The sequence below is a fragment of the Parasteatoda tepidariorum genome, chromosome 1, assembly GCF_982258835.1.
Source record: "Parasteatoda tepidariorum strain Cologne lab strain chromosome 1, Ptep-v5.0, whole genome shotgun sequence".
Classification (NCBI taxonomy): Eukaryota; Metazoa; Arthropoda; class Arachnida; order Araneae; family Theridiidae; genus Parasteatoda; species Parasteatoda tepidariorum.
The window spans coordinates 78,869,926-78,890,721 of record NC_141755.1 but is presented as its reverse complement, the minus strand read 5'-3'; the positions used below and the strand labels follow the sequence as shown (position 1 = coordinate 78,890,721).

The following is a 20,796-nucleotide window of genomic DNA, read 5'->3' as shown; positions in this document are numbered from 1 at the left end:
AAACATTGAGAAATGAGATGAGAACAAGAACGTTTGAGGAAATTGAACCATAATACCAGAATGTTGAACAATAAAATCATTCAAATTTTCTCAAATCTTAGTAAAATGTCAACATTATTATAAAGTGTTTATATTTTCGTCCATTTCATTGTTTTCTGCTCGGTGGGTCGTGAAACTTTAGGTCCTAAGTTCTAAATATTTTTTTAATCACAGCTCTACTTATTATGTAAAAACAATAAAAAAATTTTAACTCCCCCTTTGCAAGAAATGAAAAATGGAAAAAGAAAGGAAGAATGATACAAAAAAAAAATGTTTTTTTTGTCCCGTTTTAAGCCTTTTAATATTTTCGTTATGATAAACTTTTATAGCTTTCTTGATTTTCTACCGCCCGAGAAATTTCATTTAGTTTGATTTTAAAATAAAATGTTATTAAAATTATATTTGAAAACAGATGAAAAGTAGATAAGTACAAAATTTTCTTGACCAACAATTTTTTTTTTTTTTTGAAAAATAATTTATTTGTTAGGCTTAGCAAAATCACAGTGTATGCACGTCGCTTCTTGGAAACGTCTCTGTATTGCACCTTAAACTGGTCCAAGATTTGTGCAACAGGTACAGTTAGCACAAAGATATTTCCCTATGCACTATACTACTCGCAATATGTAGAAAATTTCAGATTTTCTGCAAAACTATAACTATACTATACTAATATGAATATATTAATGTACTTATTGATTGGTATTACATTGATCAGTTTGATCTGTTTTAATTTATACAGGCGACATTGAAGATAACGTTTAATTACACGAATATATTCAAATTCAATCAATTAGCAAGTTATGACAAAAGAATTCAAAATGAGTGTTAACCAAAAAGTAAAATCCAATGTTTTTAAGCACAATATGTGGTAGTCTGAAATACAAGACCATGGTGTATCTTGGATCGACAAGTTTAAAAAAAACTGACTTAAAATTAGTGCTATCCAAAGGAATAAAATCTAATGATCCAAAGTACTATTTATGGTGGTCCAAGTCACAAGATGATTTTGATCTTGGACCACCATATATTGTACTTTGGATCATTAGATTTTATGCATTCATTTTTAGAAAGTTAATCCAAAGTACAATATGTGGTGGACCAAGGTCAAAATTATATTATGACTTAGACCGTCAATTTTTAAAGTAAAGAACAGAAAATGGTAGTTATCTAAGGAGCAAAATCCAATTTACCCGAAGCACAATGAGTGTTGGTCCAGGGTGCGCGTGTCTGGCGCAGCATGTCCTCTCTGGACCTTGTGCCATTAAATCTTATATTCAATTCAAAACCATGTGGAACCTTAGACTGATTTTTCTTGCTTCAAAAATATTTATTCCTGAAAAAACGTGACAGTACACACTCACAAAAATTTTTATTAATAGGCAAACCTATTGTGTATTTCTTACAAAACTTCTAAGTTATTTGAATTATTACATTTTGCATAAAAAATCGATCAGATATTGGTCCAAGGTACAACCACAACACACTTAAAATATAAATTTTAAAAAATTGTGAATTAAATTTAAGGAAAAATACCGATACTCGTGAGGGGGCAGTACTTTTTATCGTGAAATCTATTTTTACTGGAACATTTCACAGAGCAAAAAAGATAATATTTCGTAATTTTCTCAGTAATAATTGCCATAAAATCGCTGAACCACTCTAACTATATGAATAATTTTGTTAAAATTACGGTATAATACTTTAAGGTAAAAATGGATTTTACGATTGATGCACACGAAGTGTCGGAACTTAATACAGTAATTTGATCTAGAATTTTTTACAGTGCTTGTTGAAAAATAAATGAGGGAGTAACTAAGAAGATACAGAACTCTAACTAAACTCTACTGAGTGAAACGGGATTCAAAACATCAACTTTATTACGAGAGATTTAAAGATGCTTCTAATGGTAATACTTTACGGTAAAAATGAATTTTACGATAAAATAAATTTTATGCATAATGCACCTTAAGTGTCGGTACTTTATATCGTAATTTGACCTGAAATTTTTTACAGTGAAAAGGGTTTTTTCTTTTTAGTTTTTTACATATTGTTTCTGAGAAACAATAATTAATAGAAATATTTTTAATAAAAAAAAACTTTAATTATTTAAAACTGTTTACTTTTAATTTTATTATTAACTTTATTACGAGAGATTTAAAAATGTTTCTAATGGTAATTCTTTACGGTAAAAATGGATTTTACGATAAAATGGATTTTACGTATAATGCACCTGAAGTGTGTGTACTTTACATCGTAATTTGACCGGAAATTTTTTACAGTGAAAGTTGTTTTTTTCTTTTTATTTCTTTACATATTGTTTCTGCTAAGCAATATTTGATAGAAATATTTTTAATAAAAAAAAAGCTTCACTTATTTATAAATGTTTACTTTTTATTTTATTATTTAACATCTTAAATCATAAAGCGCAATTCCCTAAAAATTTCTCTTGAAGAAATTTTTATCGATAATGTGTTTTATTCTTCAAAAATGATCCATTTAAAATAAAATAATACTTCAAAGCAATATATCGATCTAAGCATCTAGTAATTTCAAACTAAAAAAGAGTCTTATAAAATTGATGATCTTTTAGAATTCACGATAATTTAAAGATTGGCTTTTTATTGCTGGCATAATAAGTTCGAATCCTTAACTGATCGAATCGTTTTCTATGCGCTCAGGTTACTGACCGCCTTAAACCTCATCCAACGTGGACCCACCTACTGACGAAACGTGGCATATGATAAACAGATTAACTGAATAATAACAAAAAGGAAATATGCGTTTTTAAGATTTCATCAGCAATTATTGAACAAATGGGTTCTAGAACAATTTTCCTTATTGCAGATAGTATAAACAGTATCATTTCTATAAGGCTTAATGATTTGCCGATTAAGACCTGTTTTTTAAATTTTCTTGTTAGTTACGGTTGTGGTTAGATGCCATTTTCTGTATTTTTTCTTCTCTCTCTCTGGCATTGAGTTCCTTAATGTCTTTGTTTTGATGTTTTCAATTTCGTGATCGTGTGCGGGATTTTATTTGAGTGTTTGCTCACATTGATCTTGTTTTGATGTTTTTGGCAAAAAAGAAAAAAAAGAAACATTTGGAATGGATGTTTTGTCAGCAAACCATTTAATAAAGTCTTGATAAGCATTCTTTTTAAAAATAAAATGTTTTTCCTCTTTGTTTAAATTTTTTGAGGCTTCAAACGATAAAACTTGCTAGCGTCGTGTTTTAACAGATATTTTTTGTAATTATCATGCATTGATTTTATTTTTTTTTTCAACCAAAAGTTTTCTTTATAAACACGCAATTTGTTTTAGTTTATATATTTGTTTTTAAAATTTTGAATTAAGCAAAAAAGTAACATTCATGATCAATTTATAAAAATAATTAATTCCACTAAAAACTCCAATTCTATTTTCCATGAAATTTAAACTACTGAACATTTTTTTATAGAAAAATGATGGAAGAATTATTTACAAAAATCTATTTAATAACAAAAGCCTTCTTTGCGAGCGAGCAGTTTTATGAATAATATATAAAAATTTGTTAAACTTAATTCGTAAAAACAAAGTATTTTTTAAAAAATCATGGAGCAAGAGATGTAAGATGTGTACTAAAATCGAAAAGTTTGTTTGCGCGAAGGCAATTTTTTAATGTTTCATAGATATAAATTTGTTAAACTGAAACCGAGCATTTTTAAAAATTGACATTTTTTAAAAATAATCGTAGAATTGTTTGCTGGAAATCTATTTTGTAATAGATGCATTTGTTTGCATGACTTCAATTATATAAATATTTAATAGATATACAGTTGTTGCACAACAAAACAAATAAGGTTTACGCGACACTGCAATTAATGTTTATTGAATATTACGAATAACGTTTAGATAACACTACGAATAACGCTTTATTACTCTTTATTTGACTAATAGTTATTCTGTTGCTTGCGTTTGTTACTATATTTGACTCTTATCCTAGATAATATTTTTATCAATACCAGCCCATTAAAGTCATTACTTACAGTTAAAAACAAGTTGTACACTTAGTTAATTCTGTCATAGTTGAACTCCTGATGAACTACCTCTGTTTGTTGAAGGACAAAAAAAACGGGGGGGGGGAGACAAAAAATTATCTTCTGGAGAAAGTATAAATATAATTTTCCTCTGCTCTTCAAATATGAAAACACTTGTATGAAAGTAAAAATTAGTTGTAAAGGCTAAAAATTAAAAATAAGAAAATCCTAGATAAGAAAAAAAAATTTCCAAACATAAATTTTATTAAAACAAAAACCATGGAAATATTATTGCTCAGTATTTTGCTAATTGTTACTTTGTTGCTTGTGTTTGTTGCAATTTTTTTTCTTCTTTTTGAGTTCGGAAGTTACAGAGGAAAATATAAAAATGCTATACATGCACAATAAGGAATTGGTTAGTTTATCTCAAATAGAGTAAGAAAATACAACATGCTAATCAATACTAACCCATCAACTTTGCTTCATTTATTACATAAAATTATAGATTCATTTTCCGTACATAAAAAAACAAAAACAAAATATCACATTTTCTAAAGTGCGATTTACTTTCTTTTTAAAGTCATTACTCACTTACAGAACAAGTCGTACACTTAGTTAATTCTGTCATAGCTAACTCTTGATGAACCATCCCTGTCTGTCGAAGAACAAAAAAAAGGGGGAAAAAAGACGAAAATTATCTTCTGGAGAAAGAATAAAAATAATTTTTCCAGACTCGTTAGACGTGAAAATGCTATAATTAGGCTACAGCGTCCCATTCCAGTATCATCATGACATAATGATCTTTCAGGCTTCAAACAAATCAACTTTGCTCGCATGAAGCAACTGAGTGAAGTTTGTGACTAATTATTATACATCGAAGTGAATAATGATTTATGTAACATTTCGTGTCTGCTAGCTGTCTCAAATTCCTTGTATGCTCACCTAATAAAGTGACACTCACTCTAATTTGCCCTTTTCCTAAAATTTAACAATGAAACTTAATTGAAATAACGATGATAATTTTGGATTGTCAATGTTCTCCAGTCAATTATAGCTGAACCACTGAATAATATTGTTTCAGAAATGTTTTCCCTAATTTAAATCCATTAAAGTCATGCACTGAAAGTATGATAAGAAAATGTGTCCAGATCGTGTCAAATAAATGAAATAAAATTGATAACATAATTTGTGTAGAAAATATGATGAGGACGATGCCTTAACAGAAAATAGAAACTCTTTTTTGCATGGTAAAATCACAAATTTAAGTAAGATCATAATTGAAATAACTTAATTGAAATAACCATGATAAATTTGGATTGTCAATGTTCTCGAGTCAATTATAGCTGAACCACTGAATAATATTGTTTCAGAAATGCTTTCCCTAATTTAAATCCATTAAAGTCATGCACTGAAGTATGATAAGAAAATGTGTCCAGATCGTGTCAAATAAAATAAAATAAAATTGATAACATAATTTGTGTTGAAAATATGATGAGGACGTTGCCTTAACAGAAAATATAAAAAATTTTTGTGTGGTGAAATCACAAATTTAATTAAGATCTTAATTGAAATAACCATTTTGGATTGTCAATGTTCTCGAGTCAATTATAGCTGAACCACTGAATAATATTGTTTCAGAAATGCTTTCCCCTAATTCATTAAAGTCTGCACTGAAAGTATGATAAGAAAATGTGCCCAGATCATGCAAAATAAAATAAAATAAAATTGATAACATAATTTGTGTTGAAAATATGATGAGGGCGTTGCTGTAACAGAAAATAGAAACTTTTTATATGGTAAAACCACAAATTTAAGTATGATTCGTTAAAAATTATCTATATAATAGTTATTATATCTTTGTAAACTATTTAGTTCATAAGAATGCCGCATCCGAAAGAAAAATAAAATTTTTTAAAACTTTATTATAAAAAATACTTTTCCGAAACTTTTAGAACAATCTAAGTTTTGTTGTATATAAGTGGTTGAAAATAAATTTAATTAGGATCGGCACAAAACTGCTTAAATAATAGTTAAAATACCTTTAAAAACTATTTTATTCATAAAAGCCAAATCCGAATGGTATGCAAAAATTTTCTTAATTTTGTTACAAAAATACATAATTCGCAGATTTGGGGAAATTTGAAATTGTTTGTCCCCTTAAATGGTTAAATATAAATTTAATTGGGTGAGAGACCCCAGCAATATTGAATCCAATTTAACAATATTGAATCCACTTTAAGTGAATTTTAACTGGATAAACTGAATGATCAAAATAATGGTTTAAAATTAAATTTATTTGCTTTAAAAAATTTAGTCTAAACTTTATCTAAGCTTCTCAAATTTCATTTTAAGCAGAAAAGATTTTTAGTAATAATAATATTAATAATTTTATGTTATTAATTTTTGTTAAAAATAAAATAGGCGTTTAGATTATTTCTGCAGGAAAATAAAGATAGAAAAAATAGCACCAGAAAAAAAAATTTGGAATGAAATGGCCGGAAAAAAGTACCGAACAAGATCACCTCATTTATTATTCAATAAATGTAGCAACCGATTCGAGTCCGTAGTTAATATAATTCGTTAAAGAAAGGAACGTTCACTTCATTCTATTTAGCAAATTGATTAGAACTTTTCATAAGTTCAAAATTTGTTTTAAATTTCACTATTTACAATTGTTGTATTGTGCCGTACAGTTTAAAAAAGGTTTCTTCAAAAACCCGATATTACTTAACTTTATGAATACTAGCATTGGATTGATGAAAATTATTTTACCGATTAAAATTATTTTAAAGACTTATGAATAAATGTTATTCTCGAAATGACAAACTGAATCTTAAAATATGAGTAAAATATGTTTCTGAAGTACCCCTAAATGGTTTAGTATCTTTTAATAATTATTGCCTACAATGATCTATGGGTAGAACAACGCAAATAAAGTAAGGAATAATATTGTTTAATATAAAACAATGTATAAAACACTTTTGACAGCCCATTTTTGCCAAACTTAAAACTTATTTATCAAAATGGTAGGAGATAGGTACTAAAAGCAAAAGGGTCAAGTTTTTAGAAGGTTCTAGTTTTTTTCCTAACCTTCTGATTGATTTATTTAAAATATAAAATCACAACTCTTTAAATTTCATTCAAAAAATATATCATATTCCGAATCATTAAAGTTCAAAAATTTAAAAACCAGTACAATCCGCATCTGCAGATTGCCGCATTACACTGTAAAAAATTCCGAATCAAATTACAATAAAAAGTACCGGCATTCAGAGTGCCAGTACTTCTTATCGTAGAATTTGTTTTTTCTGGTACATGAACAATAAAATCTGACATGCCTTAATTTTTGCAGTAATAATTATCGTAAAATCACTGAATCACTCAAAATAAATATTACTGTTAAATTCCACTGTAAAATATTTTATGGTAAAAATTAGTTTTATAGATGATGAACCCAAAGTGCCGTAGCACCGTAATTTGATTCGAACTTTTTTAAAGTATACTACTCTTCATATTAAAGAAACATGGGAGTTATGATCCTTTACCACCTTTTATAATCTTTTACCACATAAAATATTTTTCTAATTCATTTAAAGTTATAAAATTTCCAACTTAAGATTATTTGGTTAATAATTGGGGAGCATTATTAATTATCACATAAATTATAAACTATCTCTTTCATTAATAATTTTTCCTAGTTGCGCAAATATAGTCAAACCACACTATTTGAGGGTGATTTGACCCACTATAAAGAAGGTTATACCTACTATAATTACATATATACTTCGCAATATACTTATAAAGAAATATGCAGCAATATATACACCAATAGTTAAATGTTTACAGAAATGTTACTAACAAAAGTTGTGTAAAAAAATCAAATGTATATTTAATGATTAAAAATAACAAATTTGAACTGAAATTATAAAATGAATGTAGTTTTCAGTAAACCAATAGCAGTCCCATTCTCTCTCTCTCAATTTTTTGTGCTTTTTTTTTCTTCGTCTCTCCTTTTTCAAAGTTTGATCTTTTTTTAAATTTTTTTCCCAAGTGTTTCTACTTACTTTTTTCTTTAAAAGTGGGTCAAAAACCATGATTTGATATGATGCGATGGGTAATTATCCCCCTTAATAATGTTTTAACATAATTTTTTTCACAAAAAATCACAAAAAGTACACGGAGGGAAAAATTCTGGTAAAATTACCTCACTGTATAGTAATGACTTTTATGGTGTAAAAAAACTCCATAATTCTGGTTAATAAAACCGAAATATGCATTATTTAAGCCATTCATTTAGTAATGTTTTCGTTCATATGGTAACGGTTTTCCGAAAATTTTGGTTTTCAAAATTATAGTTCTTATTACCACATATTTAGTAATTTTTTACTAAATATGAAAAAAAAAGCTGAACGTACAAAACTGAAAGTAAATTTAACCAAATAAATGATTTTATATGCCATGATCTAAGGTTGATAAAGTTTATTTAAAGGATATTAAAGTTGCTAATTTTTAACACATTTACCAAATTTTATCACATAAAGCATATTTTATTGTTCATTTTACCAAAATCATTACCAATGCCCTTCGGTAAAAATTACCGAGCTTTCTGGTGTTCCCATAAAACTAGAAACACGGTAAATTTTACCATATTCTGGTAGTTTTGACAATACTGTTTTTCTTTGTGTATATTTGCTTTCAGTATAGTAATCTAAGTACATATAAAATTCAACTTCCTTTTTGTAAGTATGATAACGTGGCAGGTGTCACAGAATAATAAAACTATCAAAAAAGAAAAAAAAAACTTTTTAGATGAAAATGATATTTATGTGATTTCCCCTTTATTTCAGTTTCTAATAGCAGCTGTCATTCGATAATCAGTCAAATAAGGATTTCAAAAATATAGCTTCCATCAAACTTTACATGTACAACATACAACATTTTATCTACCATATTTTCCTTGTTGTTAATCTAAAACAATTCTAATAAGCCACTGCACAAAAGATAAACACTCCCATTAATCAAAAACTCCAAATAATTCATCATAATTACATATTTAGAATCTTTTCTCAACATTCCAAAAAGTGGAAAATTGCTTAATCTTTTAAACTACCACCCTTGGAGGTCTAAATAAAAAGCAGCACCTGGGGTAATATTTCACCCATACTTTATCCATAAAGATTAATTTTTTTTCTAATAATGATCTATTAGCCATATAGAATAGTAGAACATTTTTTGGCGTCTATTATCCCAAAATAATAGCAACCCTATGCCTCGCCAAAATCTAGGGCGGACCTCAGCATCTCTCACCCTTTTTTTTCCTTTTTTATTTATTATTATTTATTATCAACCCCCTTCCATTTTACTTCCCTACTTTTTATTACTATTATAACTCCCCCTTTTTTGCCCCCCCCCCCTTGTGATATCCATCCGACATCTCATGGCACTACTATAGATTCAATCTATTCTTTCTCGTTTGACATTTCATCAATCAGGCAGGGTAATTTCGGGCGATAATCGTCCGAGTCTTTCTCTGCTGTCACACTCGGTTGACTTCGCATTTTTTTGGGGACTATTTTATTTATTTATATTTTGATCTATGTGTATGTATGTGTGTGCAGAAAATAATTCTTTTTGATGTTGTTGTGTTCCTTTTTTCTCTATGGATTATATTTTTTCCTCTTTTGGGCATTTTTAGGTTGAACATCTGCCAGGGAAGTACTTCTCTTCATCTCGTTTTTCTCTTTTTTTTTCAACTGGTCAACCCCACCCTCTTACGTATCATTTTACCCTTTTTTTTCTGCCGGCAATCGTTAATAGATGATCTCAATGAAGCGATGGTATAATTTTATTTAAAAAAAATATTTTTTTTCATTATTTTGAAATAGTTATATTTTTCTAAACGGGTTATTCTAATTTCATCAAGTACTATAAACGCTGTATGTTACATTTTTTTAAATTTATGAATTAACGGTTATTATTATTTTATGTAAAACAAGAATTTAATGCATTTAAATTTTTATCTTAAATATATTTAAAATAGATACCCTTTAGAAAACAAGTCTCTCTTCTTTTATCAATAGTCACACAAGGGACAGTCCAAAAATGATATCACACATTTCTTTCGATGTTTTTAATCCCCCCCCCTTTTACGCAAAGTTTCACACTTCACCTTAACCTCTCCCCCTTATTGTCACTTGTCACTCTATGTTACATAGATTTATACCTTAATTTCTGGAACAAGCCTTATCCTTATCCTTATACCTTATAACCTTATACCTTATAACCTTATACCTTATAACCTTATACCTTATAACCTTATACCTTATACCTTATAACCTTATACCTTATAACCTTATAACCTTATACCCTTATACCTTATAACCTTATACCTTATAACCTTATACCTTATAACCTTATACCTTATAACCTTATACCTTATAACCTTATACCTTATAACCTTATACCTTATAACCTTATACCTTATAACCTTATACCTTATAACCTTATACCTTATAACCTTATACCTTATAACCTTATACCTTATAACCTTATACCTTATAACCTTATACCTTATAACCTTATACCTTATAACCTTATACCTTATAACCTTATACCTTATAACCTTATACCTTATAACCTTATACCTTATAACCTTATACCTTATAACCTTATACCTTATAACCTTATACCTTATAACCTTATACCTTATAACCTTATACCTTATAACCTTATACCTTATAACCTTATACCTTATAACCTTATACCTTATAACCTTATACCTTATAACCTTATACCTTATAACCTTATACCTTATTACCTTATAACCTTATACCTTATTACCTTATACCTTATTACCTTATACCTTATTACCTTATACCTTATTACCTTATACCTTATTACCTTATACCTTATAACCTTATAACCTTATACCTTATAACCTTATACCTTATAACCTTATACCTTATAACCTTATACCTTATAACCTTATACCTTATAACCTTATAACCTTATACCTTATAACCTTATACCTTATAACCTTATATCTTAAATTTATACCTTAATTTCTTCTTGCGTCGTAGATTATCGTTCATATAGTATTTTTCAACTTAAACTATATTTTAAATACATTTGCATGCATAACAATTATTATGATCTACATATATACTCATGTTTATGTAAAAGATGGAAAAAATATACAAACAAATAATATAAAAATAACTTATCAGCTGATTTAAAATGTTTTTACTTTGTCCTTAACTGTGTCGTCACACTTCTTGCTACACACTCCCTCCTTTTCACAAACTGTCACGATTTCATGAACCTCTCCTTACCCTCCAAACGTGAAATTATTTGTGAACGTGACAGTGAATATGAACACAAAGTCTTTTAGATTTATTGGGAAGTTTTGAACATCCGGCATACTCTCCGAATATAGCCCTTTCCATTTGCTCACATTTTCCTTTTTAGTAAAATTTGTCCAAATTAGAAAAATTAAAAATGCAAGTGATGCAAATAAATTTTCGTCTTTCATTATTAAATATAACTGAAAAATATATTCCAAAAATATGCTATAATATTAATCACTAAGTTACGAGTTATAGATAATTCATGTTATTATAATTAATGTTATGGATAGTTCATAACGTAAATTTGAAAATTAGAAAACTTTTATAATCGATCCAACATATTTTTTCATTTTGGCAAATAATTTTCAAGTATTTGAAACTTAACTCTTGCTTCATATCCCAAAAGTTTTTAAACACAATGAATTTCTACTCTCCAAATCTCAAAGCAGTCATTTTTACTTTTTATCCGAAAGCAGTAAAGAAAAATAATATTTCATCCGTATTAAACATGACTCCCATATCAAATATCCCGATATTGTAAATATAATAACAATCCCTACATAATTCCCATGGACATGTCCACCTTGATCTATTACCATGTGCTGTGGCACTTTTAAAAGGGAACGGTAGCCCCATAAGCTGAAAACTAGCCCATAACTCATCGCCAGCTATTTTCTTCCGCAGCGGATCAAATCCCTCTATTGCTCACAGGATCATTCTGCAAGACTACCCTCTTACAATGCCTCTCTAAATGCCCGGGTATTGTCCGAACAAACTATACAGGTGGCGTAAGTGGAAGGAAAAAAAAAAGATGCCAGGTACCAAAAAAAAAAAATTATCTGTGATACGGTACGTTTACATATTGAAGCAAAGCACGTTATACTTTATGGTCACTTTTGTCATACGGTCTTTCAATATATAAGAATAAATTATGTACCAAGAGCGAGTTATGCTTTACCTTTTTTTTGCCTCATCTAAGTTTGAGCTCTACCATCACTCAAAGTCAAGGAAACAAAGAACCAAAGATGGGTTGAGGAGCTGCAACTTCTATGGGTTAGTTTCAGAATAAAAAAGAATGACGATATATATCCTTTAAAGAACGAGCCATTTTGGTGTGTGTTTTGGCTGGAGTATTATTATTTTTCACACCAGTTGGCGAGTGTCATCGCAAATCTCTCACCTTTTTTATTATTATTATTATATTTTAAGCTATAAACTTGAAAAAAAAAAGCGGAGAAGAGGTGAGAAATTATTGCCAATATCTTTGCAATTCGCCTTTTTTCTTCAAGAATATGAAATATGATGCCAGGCTTCAATTGAAGCACGCAGGGTTTTAAAGGGATAGTTTTAATCCTTACATAGCTCGTTATAGTTATTGTTGTAGTGCTTTTTTTCTCCACCGAAAGATGATATTGATAAAAAAATTTACCTGTTACTTTCTCAAGAAAGCTGTTTAAAATATAAAACATGAGTGTAATAAATTTTAAGCACTTTTATCGACATTTTTTTTTATTAATTTGAATTATGAAATGGCATCACTTAAATTTGAGCTTGAGTATCCGGTTCTTTATTTTCCGGTTTATGTTTTATGATACATTCTTAACTTGTGAGAAATATTGCATACATAAGTACTTGGCATAAAATTCTGTAATTTTTTGCTGCGTTGTAAATCAAACAATTGTGAAAATTTTATGGATTTTTTTTAAAAAAAAACTTACTATACTTATGCCTGTGAAAGTGAAATGGGCTTCTTTCAAAGAGGATATAAAGAACACTTTGGTTCAGCTTTTGGTAAAATCAAAACATAATTTTAATGATTTTCATATTATAATCAAGAAATCCTGACAGTAAAATCTAAAAGCAAACAATTTCGCATTTTTATCCAAAATGTTTAAATGTCTTCATATTTATTTTCAATTCGATACCAATAATATGATGATATATTAATGTAATATAAATGGTTATTTAAATAACTATTGTAAAATTGAGATTTAATTTTTCAAAATAATAATGGTAATAATAACCTTGACATCTATAACATTTTAATGAAATATCCTAATGAAATATCCTTCATTGAAATATCCTAAAATAGTTATATTTCAGAAATATGAAGTATAATTTGTAATTCGTTCCAATGTAATACAGTCGAATTCGTTCCTAACGCAAACGTAGAAATTAATCTCATTCGTTAATAAAATCAGAATACTTGCTAAAATTAATTAAATTATTAAAAATTATTAAAAAATACTGAAATTATCCGAAATAGAAAGTATAATGCACAAAAATTAGTTAAAAAATAATTAAAGATGAGTTTCTTTTATTATTATCTGTTAACACAATTGTGAAAATTGGAAAGATTTTGATAAGTTTTGTTTATGATTTAACTTTGTGCCATTTTACAACAATTGTATAATATTAAAATCTTGATGATCTACTATTGATGAAAACTGCACAGCATGGATTACGAAATTATTTTATTAAATCTCATCCGTGTTTTTTTTCCCCTCAAATATTTTTAAACATTTACAATCTTATATTTGAACATTAAAAACTCTCTGAAGCTTCTTCTAATTTTTCAATTGCAGAACTAAATCCTACTTTTTTCAAAGGTAAACATTTTCGTAGCGTATTCGAAAATTGTTAATTTTTTAATTCTGTGGAAAATCGTTACGTTTAACCATCATCAAAGATGTAGGTTGATAAAATGAATGGAACACTAAAGAGAAGATCAGACCGTATGATTCACGTGTTTTTATGATTTGAAAACCTTTAGGTAAGAGGTAGAATCTATTCAATGGTTTATATACAACATCTTCTTTTAGTCATTTTAATGACCATCCAACATTTCTTATTCATTTGTTACCGCAACTGTTACTATGGTCCTCTTCTTGCTACTTTTCAAAAGTCGATATAGATTGTTTGTATTTATATTATGTATTTATATTATATATTTATATTACATATTTATATTACATATTTATATTATATATTTAAATTATGTATCTAACGCAAACAATTTGCATGCAATTTTTGAACACTTTGATTTTTTGAAGATTTTGAAACCCTTTCAAAGGTAATGCGATTTTCCCAAACTGCCTGATACTTTTTTTACTTAATTTTACAGTAGCTAAGAAAAACGCTTCGTTAAATCCGAGTTTTGCTTGTATTAGTTTTATTTCATGACCGTCATTATACAAACGACTCTTTTTTAGGGGGGGGGGGTTGCGATTACTAATGTTCAACTCTGCAGCCTTATAATTTTGAACCCAATTCAGAAGACAACGGAACTCCTGTATCACGTATAGAGAGAAATTTGCCTTCGTGGAAGGCTTTTTGATGGAACTAATACGCATTTGCGTTACATGTAGAGGAAAACCACGGTTAGTATGACGGCAAGAGGACTCTTACTCATAATCCGTCGACCACTGAGGATATTTTACATCAGCACTGTGGTCTGTGAAGCCGGATGCGGAATTTGAATCGATCAACCATCGCTGGGATTCGAACCCAGTTCACCCCATTGGAAGGCGAACATTTTATCCCCTGAACCACCTCGGCTCTGTTTGTATTGATTAAGTTTTTATGTTTATTAATATTAAATGAATATTTAGTAAAAATTTCAATGTTGAACTCGGTATCCCGTTAAATCTGGTCTTTCTATCGTAAATGAATTATGGGCAATTAAAATAAATTATAAAGTTAAATAAAAGGGATATAAATGATATTAAATATAGCAAAACTATTGTTTTATTTCTATAAGCTTAACTAACACATTAAAGAAAGGAACCGAATGGCAGACAAAAAAAAAATGAAGAGAAAAAGAAACAATTTTATTTCCTTAAGGACAAACAAAATTAAAATTCTTTAAAAAAAAATAAAAAAAATCAAATAATACAATCATTAGAAACCACTTATTTCAGTGAAAAGCATCAGAAGTTAATTTGAAACGAATTACAGAACACAACAGGGTACAGTGAAAGTTGAACTGAAACAGAGAAAATTCACAAACGATCTTTTAATGATGCATCTATTGTGTACACTGTTGCCGTAAAATAACTGCTTAATTGTTGCAAACAAATATTTTCGTTTGAGGTTTTATCATTTATTGACAGAAAACGATATTTAATTGTTCATATGCGAATGGTGGTTTGGAAAATATTATTTGATGCCCCAATTTATAAGCGTCAAAAAATAATAAGTCGGAGAAAGATAATTTTCCAAATTAATTTTAAATATTACATTATTTTCCAACAATTTATAGAAAAAACATGATTATTAAATTTTAATGAACTAAGTGAAAGGAATTTAAATCTATGAATGCTCTATTATAAAACTGATTTCTTGAAATCGATTCCTTCATCAATTTTAAGAAAATTCTTAATTTGTATCGATTAAGTTTATGTAAACAGTGTTACGTAAATCTTATTCAGCGTTACGCAAGGTGAAACATCTTGTTACATAAGAATCAGCATCAGTATTACATTGCTGTTTATTGCGAATGCAGTAAGCGTAAAAATAGTACAGTTATTTGTTTTTGTCTTTCTTTTTTTATTATTTTTGTCTGTAAACCTTTTCTTATACGATTAAAAAATACTAATCCAAGTTTGTGTCTTTATGTTTCATATTTGCAAAGCTTAGTTGCAACCAACGTTATACGAGAAAAGCGGAATATTCCACTTTCCGACAATTCTTGACATCTGATCTAACATATAATAACCGGACAAATATCCGATTTGTCTGAGAACCTTTTCTCATACGATTAAAAAATACCAAACCAAGTTTGTGTTTTTATGTTTCATATCTGCAAAGCTTAGTTACAACCAACGTTATACGAGAAAAGCGGGATATTCCACTTTCCGACCATTCTTGACATCTGATCTAACATAAAATAACCGGACAAATATCCGATTTGTCTGAGAACCTTTTCTCATACGATTAAAAAATACCAAACCAAGTTTGTGTTTTTATGTTTCATATTTGCAAAGCTTAGTTGCAACCAACGTTATACGAGAAAACCGGAATATTCCACTTTCCGACAATTCTTGACATCTGATCTAACATAAAATAACCGGACAAATATCCGATTTTTATACAAAGTGGCAGAACTAAAATACTCACATAGAATAGTTTTTAATACCATAGCAGCGATTTATCGCCAAACCCTTTCACCAAATCCAGAGAAAGGAAAAAGGGGGGCGAGGGGAGTGTTATCCGCTGTTAGGGTCGGGTGAACTGTCGCGGCCTTCAGTGGGGCTTCTTGATGGAGTGATGGCGAGGTGGGGCGGCAGGGGCGCAAAATTTCGGAATGGTCCGGCAGTCCATCAATGCCTGAGACAGCTAGAACCGGTGCCTCTCCCTTGCGAGGATGTCCGCGTAAAAAGGACATATTTCAAATTAGTCATCATTCAGTTGACAAGCCTGGGTCATATTTTATCTGTCCCTGTAATGTGTAGGTGACGCTTGAAAGTCCTTTTCGTCCCCCCCCCCTTTCGAATTCGAGATCAGCCCCTCGAAGCTTCGGAGCTCGACAAGGGGCAACGCAGCTTGAAAGACAAGCTCACAAAGCTGTTTGACATATGAGATGCCTTGCTTGCTTGCTTAGAGACGGACATAGACTGCGATTTTTGGGATTGGCTGCTTTTTTTGTGTGTGTGTTGGCTTCTTTTTTTTCAAGCGGGGGAAAAAAGCTGGAAGAAAGTTTCTTTCCGCGTGTTTGGTTTCTTTTTAGTTGACCTCTCATGGAGTATTGATGTAACTTCTATCTTTATTCTTGTGTATGAACCACCGTATGATGTATTTTACTTCTTTTTTTCTTCATTTGACGTGAGGGATCATGGTTTATACACTCTTTGAAAGTAGAATAAAAATTTATGATGAGTTGATTGTGAAAAATTATCTGTGAGGAGAATAATTCTTCAATAAACTTCAAGGAATAAAGAATATTAGTAGAATGTACAAAATATTCTCGACGTATCGCTCTTAAAAACTTTTATTTAAAATATCTTCCATCTTATGAAATACATTTTTTAGCAAATATTTTGGTATTAATATAGCTATTATGCATTTTTAACAGTTATTCAGGAATCTTGAGTTTTGTCGATATTTACCTTCCATACAAGAATTGGAAATTATTTCAATTCTTGTTAAGAAATTTATTAAACGACGAAAATTATTGAAATTACGAAATATGATGAAAATTAAGAACTATTTCAATAGTTTTCACTTTTGATATATTTTATTTTATAACCGTTGTTGAACAGATGACCCAATTTTCGGTTCACGACTACTAATGTTCAACTTCATGGCCTTGCAATTTTAAATCCAATCCATAAGACAAGGGATCTCATGGATCAAGTATTGGGAGAAATTTGCCTCTGTGGAAGACTTTTCGCGTGCAGGTCGTCGGGCTACCGAAGCGGGGGTGCCATCCCCTCCGCAGAGGATTAAAATTGTGATGGCATGTCTTCGGATCATCCTCCGGGATGTTTCCCAGACCATCGCCAATAGCCCATTGCGCAGCTCTAGTGCGACGTAAATTAACAATAACAACAGCAGCAACAAGACTTTTTGATGGAACTAACCAGCTTTTGCGTTACATAGAGAGAAAAACCACTAAAATATCCCACGGTTAGTCTGACGGCAAGGGGATTCTAACCCATGATCCGTCTATGAACCATGAGGATATTTTACTTCAGCTCTGCGGTCGGTGCAAGCCGGATGCGGATTCTTATTGACCAGCCATCGCTTGATTCGAACCCGGCTCTCCTCATTCGAAGGCCAACCCCTTATCCCCTGAGCCATTCGCGTCACTGCGAAAATATTTACAATAAATGGAGATACACCCGAATAGTATATAACTTAGTAATTGATGAATATAATTGCAAAAGAACTTAGTTGACAGAGATTTTTCCTTGATCGATATGAAGAGTTTACGAAACTAATCACAGTCACAGCAATAAATTATAATAACCATTTACTTAATAACAACAATCAAATATTTATTACTTCATCGTGAATTTTGTAATGGGAAGATGTATTACCTATTACACGATAAATATAGATTCAGCAGAATAGTTTATAATTTAACAATTGAAGAATGTAGTTGCATTAGCACTTGGTTGACAGAATTTTTGCCTTGACAAATGTGAAGAGTTTCGAAAAGTAATCACAATATTTCACTCTATTGATAACCATTTTGTAACTGACAAATCAAACATCTTTTTTCTCTTATCTTTGAAGTTTTTTTTTTATCCTCTTCACTTCTTCGAAGATATTGGATATTGGCTGTGAGTTTTTGAATAGCCATGATCTCCTGCCAATATCGAGTTTCTCTTAATTTCTGAAAAGGAAGAAAAAAAAACACAACTTGATTTGTGTGTATTTTAAAAGAGATGATTAATTTGTTTGTGGCGCATTGTTTAATTTTTGATAGTGTCAGTATAATTAGAAAATTTCGAAATCTGGCATAGTTTACGTAAAAATTAGTTATTTAGTTAAAATTGTCTGGTAATTGAAATTTCGTTTTACTAGCAAATTAAATTTATAACTCGAACTCTAAATGTGTAATTATTCGGCAAAACAATATTTTTTATTAATGAAGTAAAAGCGAGAAAACAATTTTGCTGTGTGCAAATCATAGTTTTGATGGATGTATTCACTTTGTTTCTATCTTCTCAAGAAATGTTTTATGCAAAAACCTGCTTTTTATTTTAATGTTAAATGCATTAAAATTAAAAGCAGATGGATAGTAAAAGAATAAACTAATAATAAAGGAAAAAACTAATTTCAAATAAACAGTTAAACTGAAAATTTAATAATAAATTTAAAGGCAAAAAGCCGTTTATAAATTATTATAAGTTAAGTAAAATTATTGTAAGTTTTAAAAGCAAAAAATAGTCAATAAGTTAAGAAATTAAGAGCAAATTTCATAAATAACAAAGTTATTAATAAAGAGTAATTAATAAATAATTGAAAATAAATAGAATGCATTATAAGTAGAATAGAATAAACGATCAATTATATTAAAAAAAAAAGAATAGAATAAATAAAAAAAATATTCAAATAATAAAAATTAGAAAAATTATTGCATGAATTTGCTTTAAATAAATTATTGTGAGTGTGCCTATTAGAAAAATTGTGTATAAAAAGATAAAAAAAATTTAAAAAAATAAAGTAAAGTTATGCAAATGATAAATTAATAGAAAGAGTTCATAAAGCAATAAATAAAAGTTAACAAAACTTTAATTAAATAATGCATCATGCCCAAAATCAATAAAAAAAATACAAAAGTAATAGGAAACTAATAGAAAATTGATAAAAAATGCAAAATAAATTAAATTTCCATTAAAATAAAAAAATAAAAAAACTAATTTATGAAAATTATAAACTAATAAAATTAAAAATTACTTAAAGCTTAAAAATAATGATAGCTTTTGAAACTAATGAAAACTGTAAAATACTAAGTTAAAGTTAATTAAAAATTGTAAAATGATAAATTAATTTGATAAAAATGAAATTAAAATAAAATTATTTAAATAAAAATGTATAAACTGCAAAAGTAAATAGCATAGTTATCAGCGAAAAATATTAAATTTTAAATTAAAAGAAACTAATAAAAACTAAGAAATAAAAAATATTAAATAATTTACAACGAAATAAAAAATATCAGAATAAATAAATAAAGGAATTGATAAAAAATATAAAAATAATTCAAATAACTAATTAATTTATTCATATATCTGCACGTCCTTTAAAAGTTACTAAAACTCTAATGCAGGTAAATCTTAATCGCAAATTCCCCTATAATATAACGAAGACAATAAAATTGCAGATTAAAACTACGATCGAAGAAACTAAAAACACTAAAAATTCGTTACAGGCTAGATTGTGTAACGGAGTTTTCGCCCACCGCAATAACCTTTTAATTTGTTTCCCTGCCAGCTTTAGTTTTGAGAGGGGAAAACCACTATTTGAGGAGCTTTCAGTAGGAAAGATAACAACTAAAGCAAGTTTTTTCCGCATCTCTTGCAATTTGTCTTCTTTTGACTGGGTATATGTGGAACTGCTAGTTTTAGTTAAATCAGCTTAGGATTGGTTAAAAACTGAATGATAGGAATATTTTTTTGATTTAGATTCGCGTATTTGAAGTTTTATTAATTAAGTAATATTTAGGTTTGCGTATATCTGCTATTTTATTTATTTATCTAATCATTTTGAATTTGGTATGAATTTCATTATACGAATTTTTGGGAATAGCTATAAACATTAACTTTCAGCACTTTGAAAATCTTCTAATTTAAGTGAAACTGTTATTTTTTTCGTTGAATCAAATAAATTTGTTAATAACTAGACTATACGAATTTTTATTAGTATAGATAAGAAAATCGCATAATTATT

The 20,796-nt window shown here is 28.7% G+C and overlaps 1 long non-coding RNA gene across 1 annotated transcript in view; it reads right to left on the bottom strand.

Annotated features, from left to right (window-relative positions):
- Positions 1-12,470, bottom strand: part of LOC122270444 (uncharacterized) — a 29,082-nt gene extending 16,612 nt beyond the window's left edge. The window contains exon 1 of the long non-coding RNA XR_006225802.2: positions 12,359-12,470. This is a non-coding gene — a long non-coding RNA (uncharacterized LOC122270444). The remainder of the gene's footprint in view (positions 1-12,358) is intronic.
- Between the last annotated feature and the right edge of the window lie 8,326 nt (positions 12,471-20,796).